The following is a 14,461-nucleotide window of genomic DNA, read 5'->3' as shown; positions in this document are numbered from 1 at the left end:
TCCAGTGGAACCCTAACCTTATAGTATTGATTTGATCACATTTTTGCCTAATCATTAGACTGAAAACTCATGGAGAGCAAGGATTGAAAAAATTCATGAGATATTTAAAAAAAAATCCCTTGGCTAATGTTAAAAATAAGCTATCTTTCGATATCTCAGATGGGCAAGTTCAAAAATAGACTCCATTATGAATTGAATTGTATCACTTCTCAAATATGTTGATGGTCTACCCCACCACACAACCTCAGAATGTGCCTTTATTTGGAAATTGGGTCACTGCATATGTAATTAGTTAAGATGAGGTCATACTAAAATAGGGTTGGTCCCTAATCCCAAATGAGTGGCAGCCTTATAGCAGGATGGTCATATGAAGACAGATGCACACAGGATGAAAGCCATACCATCATGCAGGGAGAGTTCTGAGTGCTGCATCTCCATATCAAGGAATGTCAAAGACTGCCAGCAAGTGCCATGAGCTAGGAAGTAACAAGGAAGGATTCCCCGTACAGGTGCCAGGGGGGTCATGATCCTGCCTTAGTCTTCTAGCTTTCAGAACTGTGAACCAACACCTTTCTGTCATTTTAAGCCACCCAGTTTGTGGTACTTTGTTATGGAAGCTGTAAGAAACTAATACAAACTCTCCTCCCCAAGTATTTCTTAATTATAAGTCTGATGAAGTCTTCAGAAATATTTCTTCACTTATGATAAATTAGAAACTACTATGCTTCTCCTCTCTGGGAATGCAAGGCTTTCTTGTAAATGGTCCAGCTGACTATCTCAAGATAGTCTCCCTGGTGATTGAATCAAAATCATTTTGTAAAGGACTTTAATTATATTTTTAAAATCTAGTCATGGACTGGAAACCTTGAAACTGTGATCCAAAATAAATCTTTTCTCTTTATAAGTTGATTATTTCAGGTATTTTATTATAATAATGGACAGCTGACAAACACAGTTGAAAGGGCACATGCTTTCTAAAAAGTGGTCGAGGTATCAATACTGGAAGGAATTAGGTTAGGTCAAGGCTGACAAATTATAATTAGGCTTTACTTTATAAAAGATTTATCTGTTTCAGTAGAAGTATTAATAGTTGCTGCTGGAGGTGGAGGTGTGTTGAGAGAAGGGCTTTGTTAATAAAAGTTTAATAAACAAAGTTACTCTTCTCTTTAAAAAGTTTTAAAAATCTTTGGTAATGATAATGAAAATTGTATTCATAGTTTGTTTCGAATGTAGGTATAGATTTCTACTCTTCACATTAGAATCCACAGTAAATGATACAAGAGTTCATGGAAGGATATATTCATAGTTGTACTCAAAAGGGAAAATTGTTCAACATCCGTATTAGTATGTCCAAGATGGGTGCTTTAAATGTAAAACTTTGTGTTTTGCTTAAGTGGAAATGCAATTATTTTGTTAAACAAAGGGATCCTTACATTGGAGAGATAACTTCTATGTACAGTTGAATTTGAATGTGAATGTGCTCTTGGCATTAGGACCCTGTTGAATCCAACACCAGCTGTCTTTTAAAAGGCTAATAGTTGGTTGAAGCATCTGTAGCTTCAACCAGCTCTTTTCATAGTTTCTGTTTCTAAGAAGACCATTTTGAAACTTTCATATTAGAAATTCTAGTTTTTCTGAGAAATTAGGAAACATTTAAATGAAAGAGCCTGCTATCATCAATAGAATAAAAAAACAAGTTCTTTGAAAGATTTTAGTTTTGAAGGTAGGGAAATTTTTTGATCTTCTGCCAGAATTAAAGGTGCAGAATTCTGGTCTGATGACAAAGATAGCTTAGGTTGAGCTTTCTCCATAGTTACTAAGAAGGACATTGCGTCCAAAAACTCATCTCACATAAGAAAACCACATCCTACCTGTTAATGTGCAGTAGACCCAACAGCTTGGGATTCAGCAACCCTCAGATTGTTGGGTGAAGAGCTGCTGTCTCAAGCTACAAGAAGGCACCCTCTCACCCCAGTGAGAATGGTTATTATGGAAAAGATAAAGATTAACAAATGCTGAAGGATGTGAAGGAAAAGAAGTGCTCATACACTGTTGGTGGGAATGTAAATTGACAGGGGCACTAGGGAGAGTAGTATGGAGCTTCCTCAAAAAACTGACAGTAGATTTATTATATGGGTCCAATTATCCCACTTACGGATTTATATCCAAAGGAAATGAAATCAGCATATTGAAGAGATCTCTGCACATCCATGTTTGTTGCTGTGCCAGTCACAATAGTTAAGATATGTTATCAACCTAGGTGCCATCGATAGATAACTGGGAAAGGAAAATATGGTGTATATATACACACAGTGGAAAATGATTCAGCCATAAAAGGAGTGATGTGCTATTGTTTATGGCAAAATGGATGGAACTGGAGGATATTAGGTTAATGGAAATAAGTCACCAACAGAAAGAAAGAGTTTGCATGTTCTCTCTTATATGTGGGTATTAAGAAATGGTGATTGGGATGTATGATACTATCAATTCAGAAGCAAGAAGGGATAGTGAGAGATTAGGTAATAGGTACCCAAACCCAGTTAGTTACAAATAATAAGTTCTAGTGTTCTGTAGAACAGTGGAATGACTATGTTCACAATAACCTATTATATATTTTATAAATAAATAGAAGAGAGAAACTTAATGTTTTTAAAATAATACAGATAAGGAGATGGAAATGTTAATTACTCTGGTTTTATCACTGCATATTGCATACATGTATTAAGACATCACTGTTAATTTTTGATTTACACAATTATTATGTGTTAATTAAAAATTTTTAAAAGTGTTAGAGGAAATGTAGATGTGAACAACCCTGATTTGATCATGACATATTATATACATGTATCAAATTATCACATGGTATCCCTCTACATTTGTAAAATTCAAATGAATAAGAATCAAAGAAAAAGCTATTGATGACTTGCTAATTCTGGGTTAAGTCACTAAGGTCATTTAATTAATGGTGAATGTTTTGGTCTTGGCTCTCCAGGATGGACAGCATCAGGCCCCAGTTAAACCAGATTCCAAATCTCTTGTTCTATTAGGAAGAAGCATTAAGTTATTCAACTTGATAAAAATATTTCAAAGATTCTCTCAGTTTTTGAGAATTTAGACTTTACCCCTTTGAAAAGTTTTTCATTGGGTAATAATTTTTATATCATATTAAATCATCATTATTATATTGCTATTTAGATAAAATTTGCTGAGTATCAGCAATATAAAGCCTTTACTTGTTCTAAAATGACATTGCATTTGGTCAGAAATATATTTTCTTTAGCAGATAAGCAAAATTCAACATATAAGTCATAGCAGTTTAATTATCTTTTCAGTTAATATATATTTTTATCCCCACCCACATTAGATAGCTATTGCTGCATTGCAAGTTATTACAAAAGAAAACAGCCTCAGGCGATAAGCATTGTTATCTCACACAGTTTCTGAGGTACAGGATTATGGAATGGCTTATTTTGTGCTTCTAGCTCAGAGTCTCTCTCTAGTGAGGTTGGGAGTCAAGTCATCTTGGATGGGGATGGAGGGCTGACTCCAGGCCTACTCACTCACATGGTCACATGGCCTTTTCTTGTTAAGAGGACCAATCCATAGCACTGTTCCTGACAGGGCATCTGTATTCCCCTGGAAAAGAGAGAGAGAGAGAGAGGAGGGAGAGAGAGGAGGGGAAGGAGACAGACAGAGAGAGAGAACAGAGTGAGTGACTTTTATAATTTAATCTTGAAAGTGACATATAATCACCTCTTTGGTCACACAGATCAACTGTGGTACAATGTATGATTGTATGTGAGGTGACTTCCAAGGGAAGTGAATTCCAGATGTGGATTTTGGAGGGTCATCTTGGAAGCTGGCTACTACACTTAGACACAATTGATAGAAACTGCATGTGAAAACTTTATGGTAAAATGATAATGTTACATTTGATAGAGCATACCTATTTCAGTGTTGTTCTTAACTTTAATATCTATCATTTTCTTTATCAATGATTAAACATTAAAGTGTGATCATAATAATAAATGGAAGTAAATTTATTTTCCATATATTTTACTGCCATATATGTATAATAGATTAAATTTATTTAATCTATTAAATAAATTTCAGCTTTATTTAAGTGTAAGTGAAGAATAAAAATTACATATATTTAAGGTATATCTTATATTTTGATATAGTTATACACTGAAATGATTACAATTATGCTAATTAACAGCTCAAACATCTCATACAGCTTTTATTTGTGCATTCGTGATGTGTGTGTGTGTGTGTGTGTGTGTGTGTGTGTTTGTGTGTATGAGAGAGAGAGGGGGAGAGAGAGAGACTGGAGGTTGCTTAAGTTCAAGGGCATTTAGAAACAATAGGAATAAGACTCCTAGAGAAACAACCATGCACTCACACACACATACTCATTTATTTTCTGTTTTTATTTTCTGACCATAGCATATCAGTCATTAACTGAGAGCAATAAAAGCTGCTATAATGAGCCACGACTACCCTAATTCTAGGCCACTACTTACACAATGGGGAAATCTGGATGATTAAATAGAAGCTTGAGTTTTAATTAGCTTTGGACATTTGAAGTTGAGATCTATGTTTCTCTCCTCACTGGTTTGCCTTTGCAACAATAACATAAAGGACTGCTTTCTAATTTCTGACTTCTTATACTATTTTGGTGAGGAAATGAGATCAGTAAGATAGGTAAAGGCAGTGAATGAGAGTGAGGCAATAAATGGGTCAGTATTGTATGTTTCATTTAATTAATAATCAGTATTTATTAATATAATGTATACTAATATAAATAATTATAACCCTAAGGATTTTTTTTCATTGTCAAAAAAGATGATTAATTTTGACATTCAGGTGATAGAAAGTCATTTCTCTTTGTATTGATAATTTTGGTTAGATTTGAAAGATCCTAAGTGTTCTATCTAGCCTTTGGATAAGCCCACCTTGCAGATTAACACATTTCATAAGATGATTATTAAGAACTTTATTATTTAATATACATTAATATTTTACCAACTAAAATGAACTATGGCTGCTATGATGTAGAATTGACAGATTATCCAGTCTCTACCATGTAAACCACTGACTGATTCCTTCCCCCTGTGTTGGTTGTATGATATCATGTTGACCTCTAAGTGCAAGCAGGAAGAGTGACACCATTGGAAGACAGATGTAGATTCCATTATCCACCTCTTTTTGCTATTTCCTTGCAGTTCTGGAGATAAATAAAACTACTTGAATGAGAATAATCAAAGACTATTATTCAGAGCTTACTGTAACAAGGTGGTGGGCTAGTATTACTGGCAGTTGGCTAAGACTTCCAAGCAGCAGGGTAGGGGAAAGTTTTTATGGTGGAGAAAGGGAAGATTTCAGGTTTGTTTTGATCAAGGGGAGGGAAAAAAGAGAAGCTAGCAGTGGATGACTAAGTTCTACTAGTCTCAGCTGTGTGTTGTGGGGACTGTAGCTCAGATTTCTCTTGTTTTCTAGCCACTGACACTTGGTGGACTTGATCTCTAACTGGGGTCTTAGAGTTGGGACACTAAAATCCTATTTGTACATCAGACACTAAATGACAAGTCTGGAAACTCAAGACACATCAAGGAGTTATGAAAATACCTTGGACTGGAAATAAATGTGGAATGCAAAACAGACAGATTCTAAAGAAACAAAACAAATAAGGTTTAATTATGTATCCATGAAAGACAATGTCATCCCCATCATGTGAAGATAATTTGTGGGTGAAATTTTCTCAGCTGACCACAAGAACAGAGAAATAATAGTCAATTATAATTAATGAAGGGTTCTTAGGAAAATCATTTTAAAAACAAAGTTACAACACTCTTTGCCAAAACCTTCAAAGTAAATTTAATGTGGTTCATGGGAGCATTTGATTGGGTTTCCATGATACGGGGTATGGCTCCCCGTAAGCCTGAGTGCACCTGCATGTTAGGGAATCTGTCAGCACCAGCTCTCCTCACAGTGAGATCCCAAGGGGGATTCTGTTTTTTAATATGGGTACTGGTTAAGGTCCACTTTCCCGCTGCCCAGACGGATTCACTTAACTCTAGTTAAACTAAAAGTTCTGCTACCATCAGGTATCATTATAATTTAGATTGTGGAGGAGGAGCCTTCTGGGATGCTTCGGATGCATCAGAGTGGCAAAGACATATTGTGCAGTTAATTAACCTCATGGAAAGATGAAAGAAAACTACCCGGCAGCACAAACTTGACTTATGTTTATTTTTGTATTTGTGCTTTTGTCCTCATTTGGTTTTCTTTTCCCCAGCCCACTGCCATATGCTGCTGGGACTCCGCTGTAATTATCCTACCCACAGATGAAACACGAAGTGAAACAAAACAAACACAAAGAACCTTCACCACCACAATTCAGGGCTCTGCTTGAAAGTGCCTGTGTTTATTTTAGAGCAAGACGAAACAACTTATTTCACATGGAAAAGGGATATTGAAACTTTTTTTTTGTGATGGGTGTGGCCATGACCAATCTATAACTTGTACATCTGAGCCAGTATGAAACTTTTGGTGATACATAGGACAAAAATTATACCCATCTAGACATACATATTAGAAATACCTGGGATGCTTTAAAAATATTCAGTCCCCAGCTCTACCAGGACCAAACTATCACAAATTCTGAGGGTAGAATTCAGGCAACGGGAGTTGGTTTTTTTTTTTTTTTTTTTAATTCCTGATCCTAGCGTCCACCCCCGCATGCCCACATACAAATGATCTGATACTTAGTAAAGACTGAAAGACTCAATACTTGAGATAATAATATAGCTGTATATGGTCTCTAGGGATAGTGTTATTTGGGATAGTTTTATTGATGAGTAATTAATTAATAGTGTCTTGCTGACTAGTTAGTGAAGGTGAACTATCCTGTTAATTTTCAGATCTAAACTTAGGACTGCAGAATTTAAGCATTATAAACTGAAATTTCAGAAAATTAATTTGTTTTTAGTTGTACTGGTTCAAGAGACTTCTGTAACCTGAATTTAATTATCCTGACATAAGAGATAATTTTGGCAAAGAGAAGAAATTCTTTTATATTTTCTTTGGAGTATTTGATGTGGTATTTTTCAGGTCTACATACTGCCTTAAAATAAGCCAGCAGAGGTTACTTAGCAAATAGATTAGAAGGTAGTAATGTATAACTATGCAGTTGGAACGTGGAAGCCAACAACCAGCAATTCCATGGTTTCTTAAGTCTTGATGACAAATCAAAATTCTCTCTCTCTCTTTTTTAATACTGGGAATTGAACCCAGAGATGCTCTTACCCCTGAGCCAAAGTCCCAGCCCTTTTTATTTTATTTTTTTATTTTGAGGCAGGGTCTCTCTGAGTTGCTTTTTTTCCCCAGGCACAGTTAAGATAAGTTTCTTAGGGCCTCACTAAGGCTGCTGAGGCTAGCTTTGAACTTGTGATACTTCTTTATCAGCCTCCCAAGTAACTGGATTTACAGAGGTATGCCACCATGCCCAGCACAATTTAGTATTAATGTTCCAGCTTTCACATATTTCAGATCTGGAGAAACTGCCAAAAATATTATCTGATAAACTGGGAATAATTGTATCAAATTTTGATTAAATCCAATCAGTAACTGCTATGAAGAAAGGAAGAACACACCATAAGAAAAATGTAAAGTGAAACCTTAAGCTAAATGTGAAATTGACAATAATGCTGCCACCCCCTGGCAATTATTCAAATGTTTGTTGAATTTTAGACCAGAAAAGGTGAATCTATTTTAATATATCTAAAACCACTCCAAATGCATCAACTTCAGTAGGTATAAAAACTGGCTTATTTCACTGTTAACTGACATGGTCAGCAGCAGTTAAATGGAATAGATTAAAACTTCATAAAATGTGAATCTAAGGCTTTTTAAAAAAAATTCTTGTAATCATGCCTGCTTTTAAATTATTAATTTTAGATGATTTCTTGTGAGATTCTATCTCCTATCTGTGAGATTACACTTTAAAGCAATGAAAGAATGTATGCACTTTATAAAATTCCAACTTACCCTCACTTGGCGCTGGAGCTTGCAACTTCCTGAATAGTGAAGTTTGGCTATGCACTTTGGCCACACTGTGCTGGCTAAACCTGAAAAGGGCTGGCTGCTTTTTAGATAGAAAAGAAAGTTATAGGCCAGAATTTTTCCCACTTGGAGATTACATACTTTTTTCTCCCTTAACTGAGGGACCTTGGAAATATCAAGGTATATATTTGATCAAAATCTCTACTGCAAGAGCCTTTGTTCTAAGCTAGAGTACTTTTTAAAAGGAAATGTCCAAAAAGTCTGTATCTCAAAGTCAGAAATAAAGTAGCTAAACTATTTCAGGTTATACATCAGCTTGGGCTATGAACTAAAAATAAAATAATGATGGGTATCATGACTTCTCCAAAAGAATAAGGATGAAAACTGACAGCAGAGCAAGAACCTGGTGAACATTAATACCTGAAAAAGAACATAAAGCATCCACTGCTCTAAAACATAGAAGGCAATTCCTGTGCAGGCTTAACAAAAAGAGTTAAGATGCAAATAATGTATGCTGAACTGATGGAGCCAGACACAAGAACTCAATGTCCACAGACAGGACTGGCTACCTCATTTCAGGGCTCACCAGAAAATGGAAATAATGGGACTCTTGTTAAACCATTATTAAGAATTTCAAGAGACTTGGGAGTGACATGAGCAAGATGGCAGAATGAGACTGTTCAGTGTTCATCTGCTCACAGGAACATCAGTTTGAACACTCATGAAAATACCTTCACAAGAGCCAAGGAACCTAGGTGAGAGATTGCAGCCCCTGGAGGAAGCATAGAAATAAGAGGGATGCTTTGAAGAGGACAAGAAGGACAGTTTTATATTCCTGTTTCTCCAAACCCGGGCAACACAGCATAAAGAGACACCCTCAGCAGGGTGGAAGGAGAGTGAGGTACATACCTATTTGACTGAGTACCCCAGCACCAGGTTACCCCAGTGAACCTCAATGCCAGGCCAGCTCCTAGAGCTCTGGGGTCAAGGCTGGCCCCTGCAGACTCAGGTTCCAGGCCCACTGCAGTGCCACAGTCAGCATAGCCTCATGCTTCAGAGGACTACGGGACGAGGCCTACTCTAGTGGATTCACCGCCCAGGCCTATCCCAATATAGCCTGGTGCCAGGTCAGTCCCTGCAAACCTGATTCTAAAAAAAGTAAAGGATCTGAATAGACATATCCCAAAAGAAGACATAAAAGTGGGCACAGGCATATGAGACAATATTCAACCTCATTAATTATCAGGTTTTGATGTAAATTAAGACAATAATAATAATAACAATAATAATATATCACCTCTTATGTATTAAAATAGTTATAAAAACAAGAGATAACAAGTATAAGAGAGGATGTGGAGAATAGGAACCCCTAACTCCTGTGGTGGGAGTGTGAATTGGCATTGTTACTATGGAAAACAGTATGGAGATCTCTCAAACAAAATAAAGTAACCATATTATACAGCAATCTCACTTCTGGGTGTATCTAAAGGAAACAGCATCAATAATTTGGAGAGATATCTGTACACTCATGTTTATGTAGCATTATCTATGATCGCTCCAATGTGGAACAAAGTGTTTGTCAATAGATGAATGAAGAAAGAAATTATAAATTATTATACACAATAGAATGTTACTCAGTATTATAAAGGGACAAAATCCTGCCATTTGCAATAATATGTATGATCCCAGAAGAAAATATGCTAAATGCAAGAAACACAGAAAGACAAGATACTGCATGATCTTATTTGTATGTAGAATCTAAAAAGTCAAACTCATAGAAGCAGAGAGAAGAATGGTCTTTGACAGGGGCTGGGTATTGGGAAAATGGGAGATATTGGTCAAAGGGTTTATTGTTTCAATTATGCAGGATGACATAGCACACACATACAGAATGCAGCTATGTGAGGTGATATGATAATTAGACTGAGGTCATCATTTCTCATTTTGCAATGTATTGGGGTATTAAAACATCACATTGTGCATTGTAAATAATATTTATTTGTTATGTATACCTCAATAAAGATGGAAAAATTTTTTTTAAGAAGTAAAGAAATCTTGTACTAAAGGAGAGGAAAGCTTCAGTAACAGTAAAAACTTTCTGTTTTGAGATGAGTCAGTCATGGGCCAAGTCTGGATGAAGTTGGGATGGTGGGAGATACTAGAAATGTACACTAATTTTTCCTTAGTGTCAAAGAAAGAAACCAGATGACAAAGTCTTCTTTGAACCAAAAGGCCTAAGTTATATTGTGGTAATATATTTCATACAAAGTCTAGAGTTACTAATAGAGAAGATAAGTTAATTTTATGAAAATAAAGTGTTTAGCACATTTGGGAAAAAAGAATTTTGAGATACAGCTAAATATTAAACTGAGTGCCAGGCACATCTAAATATGGGCCCTTAATAGTTGTACAGGTTGTAGCAGATGAACCCAGTCCTGCCAATCAAGGATGTAACTCTTTAGGAACATGCATAAGTAATTTTGGTTGAATTGGAAAGTTTCAGTTGCCTGATATAAGCTATTAGGGAACATATAATCAAATTTTACTGGCCTTTACATCTTTAGTAACTTTCCAGAATAAGCAATTTTCAGTCTACCTCCTAGGTTGTAAATAATTATTGAATTTGGTGGAATAGGGTAGTGACAAAAGGTATTGCTTAGGAAAATGAAACTGTTGTTAGTTCATCTGTGGGATAAACTGCAGTAGATGAAAGACTGAAGGCAGAACAGTAAAAATCAAGGCTACTGCAATAGTCTAGGAATAAGGTGGAAAAAGATCCAAACAAAACCCTGTCTGAAACACAAAGATTATACATATGACATGGAGGAAATCAGGGCCCTCATCCATTGCTGTTGAGTTTGTAGCATGGTATGGTTGCGTTTCTGCAATTGTTAAACACTGAATTCACAAATGACCCAGCAGTGACTGCCCAAGAGAAATATTAGTATATATAGCCACACAGAAATCTAGTACATGAATTTTCATAACTATGTTATTCATAATAACCAGAAAGTAGAAGGAAGCCAGATGACCATCAACTGTTAATTGACAAAGCAAAATATGATGTATACATCATATGGAATGGATGCATGGAATTCCTTTTTTATTTATTATAAAAAAAAAGTGCTTATACCTGCTGCAATGTGGATGGACCTTGAAGACAGTATCATCACAGAAGCCAGATGTAAAAACAGCATATTATAAGATTTCTTTTGCATGGAATGCTCAGAAAAGTCAAGTTCATAGAGATAGAATGTGAGGGGCTGGGAGGATCAGGGGAGTGACTGCTAGGGAGTTCGGGGTTTCTTCTTGCAGTGATCTCATAGGAAAATTAGTGGTGATGGCTGCAAAATTATGAAAAAACTCAAAATGACTAAATTGTATGCTTTAAAAGAGTGACTTTTATGGTACATGAAATGTATCTCAATAACACTGTATTAAAGAAGTAATGTATTAGTCACAGATTATCAAATTGTACACTTTAGATAAGTGCATTTTATTGTATGCCCATTTATACTTTTATTAAGGTAGTAAAAGACCTTGGGAAAAGCAATGCCTACATGAAATTGCAAAGGGAAAGAAATAGGACAAAAATTAGAAGTATTAAATATATTCTACTCTTTAAAAATACAAACATTTGTGTATGGATATTGGGGGAATTTGGAGTGATACAAAGCTGGGATTAATATGTAGAAGATTCTTTTTTCTATTATTAATTTGTTTAATGATACATAAATACTTGAAATAAAGAGGAAGGGAAACCAAAGTACTTGATGATTGAGTGGGTCACAGTAGTTAGAAAGGAACAAACCTGAAACAAGTTCCTGTGGGATTAAAGGAAAAGGTCACCATTAACACACAAGAGATTCTCTTAAAAATCGAGGACAAGGGATACGAGCTTTCTTGTTCATCATGGAACCTCCAAAATCTGCAATGGGGTGGGCAAACTGTGTCCCACAAGTCAAATCCAGTTTACCATAAGTTTTACTTTAGCCAATGAAGTGAGAATGGTTGACAACAACAAAAAGGTAATAATGACACAAGAAAATTATATGCAATTTAAAATTTCAGCATCTGTCAGTGGTTCTACTTTTAATACAGTCATATTGATATTGTAGTTCTTGTGTTATAATGACAATGCTGAATACAGTATTTTCCCCTTTTCCTGGATTTTGCTTTCCACAGTTTCAGTTATCTATGGTCAACTGCAGTCTGAAAATATGAAGTAGAAAATTCCAGAAATAAACAATTCATAAGTTTTAAGTTGTGTGTTATTTTTAGGAGCAAGACAAAGTCTTATACTATTCAGCTCTGTTCTGCCCAGGACATAAATCATTCCTTTGTCCAGAGTATCCACACTGTATGTGCTACTCACCCATTAGTCACTTAGGAGTCATCTTGGGTTTTGGTTATCAGACCAACTGTTGCAGTATCAGGATTGCAATGCTTGTATTCAAGAAAACTTTACACAGATGCCTGGTGCTGTATCAAAATTCCTAACTACATAGCTACTGTTGTTGATCTTTCTTGCCTACAATATCATAGATATGTATAGGGAAAAGTACATTATATACAGAATTTCTTCCTACTCTTGGTTTCAGGTGTTGTGGGTCTTAGAGTGTATTCCCTGAGGATGAGGAGAGGGACTCCTGTAGTTGCAACAGAGACCACAAAGTCTAAAAGATTTGTGATCTGAATTTTACAAAAAAAGTTTGCTAATATGTGATCTTGAAGAAAGCTAGCACATGGTAGATGTTCAAACATCATTTGTAGATTGAAAATATGAAGGCAAAGGACAATAGAACAAGGGAGAGTCATGCATATTGTTTGTGCTATTGTTCATCTGAGGTTCTAGTGGACCATTGATTGACAGATATCTATCAGGCTTTGAGAGAAGAAGCACTGAAGCTTGAAGGAGGGAGACAGAATAGAAATATTGATTGGGGTGTCATTCTCATAAAATGAAAATCATGATATCACCAAAAGAAACAATTTCAAGGAGGAGAGTAGAGAAATGGTCCTAGAATGTGCAGAATGCTTGTTTTTATAGCATGGCCAGAGAAAGAGGAGCAGAAAAGGTAGAAAAGAATGTTAGGTAATAGGAGAGTGGTTTTCAAAAATAGAACATGGAGGCCCAGAGAAATAGGAGGTCATTTGAAGAGGGCCAATTTTGCCTAATGTCAATGTTATAATTATGAAATTATTAGTGATGAGGGAGAATAAAATTGTTTTATAGAAAAGGAAGAAGCTGCAATGCTAGGTTGAGAGTACTGGTCAAATGATTTTACTAAACATTATATTGTCTAAAGCAATAGGGGTTAGAAGGCTTTTTCAAATAGTTATTATATAGGAAAATCTGAAAAGGAAATCATGCTGTGTTCAATTTGTACAAATGTGTTGGTTTACCCCAGCACAAAGACATGCAGGTTAGTGATGAATCATTAAAAATAAATTATCAAATTATTTTTTAATAGCTCAGACCAAGAGATTTCATGTAAAACACTTGACCACAATTGTGTTTTGAGCTCAGAATGTCAGAATAAATGCATCCATCTTAAGCTTTCCTGAAAGAAGAAAGATAAATGCTTTAATTCAAACAACAGACATTTTTCCTATTTAATCCTTGCTATTATTTTATCATTTACAATAAATGGTTCAATAAAAATGAAATATGACTTTTGCCATCCTGCTGTGGTTTTCTTCTGATGTTCGGTAAACACTGGGTCGCATACAAGTCATTTAACTTTCCCCTAAGGTCTATTGGCATGAAGTAGAGATCTTGATTGATAACTGTTTATATGTGACACTAAACTTTCTTGTGTTTTGCTTATTTCTAGTAAATGAAAACAAGTCCCTCCAGACCTTCAGGCAAAATTTAAGTCAGTCTTTTACCTCATGCTGCATTTTCTTGCCTCTCACTGATCTAATACTGCTTCAGCAAATGCCTTTCTCCTCTCACAAAGTGATCAGGCAAATCTAATTGCTTCAGAGTAATGCAATTTGAATTTATACTTTTATTGGCTAATTGCCAGTTCTAGCAGTGTATGGCCAAAACTGATAGTTAAAACACTTGTTGGGATTTCTACATAAGTCACTTTCAGCCAAATGTTTATAGGTGGTATTTTAGTTTTGTTCCTCAAATTACACAAATGCCAGCATGTTCTGTTACAGAGTCACCAAATAAAAGATGTAAAAATGGGTATTCTTTAAAGACCCTTTCATCTTTCTTTGATTGTATTCTACCTCACCTTTTTCATTTCATTTCTTCAATTATTAGAGAAATACAACATCATTGAATTTATTTTTTTAAAATAAGATTAGATGATCTAATGGGGCATTAGAACACAATCTGAAAGTCTGCATTATCAATAAGTGATCATTGTTTCATAAAATTATT

This window comes from Sciurus vulgaris (genome assembly GCF_902686455.1).
Source record: "Sciurus vulgaris genome assembly, chromosome: 13".
Taxonomy (NCBI): domain Eukaryota; kingdom Metazoa; phylum Chordata; class Mammalia; order Rodentia; family Sciuridae; genus Sciurus; species Sciurus vulgaris.
This window is presented reverse-complemented; position numbering follows the sequence as displayed.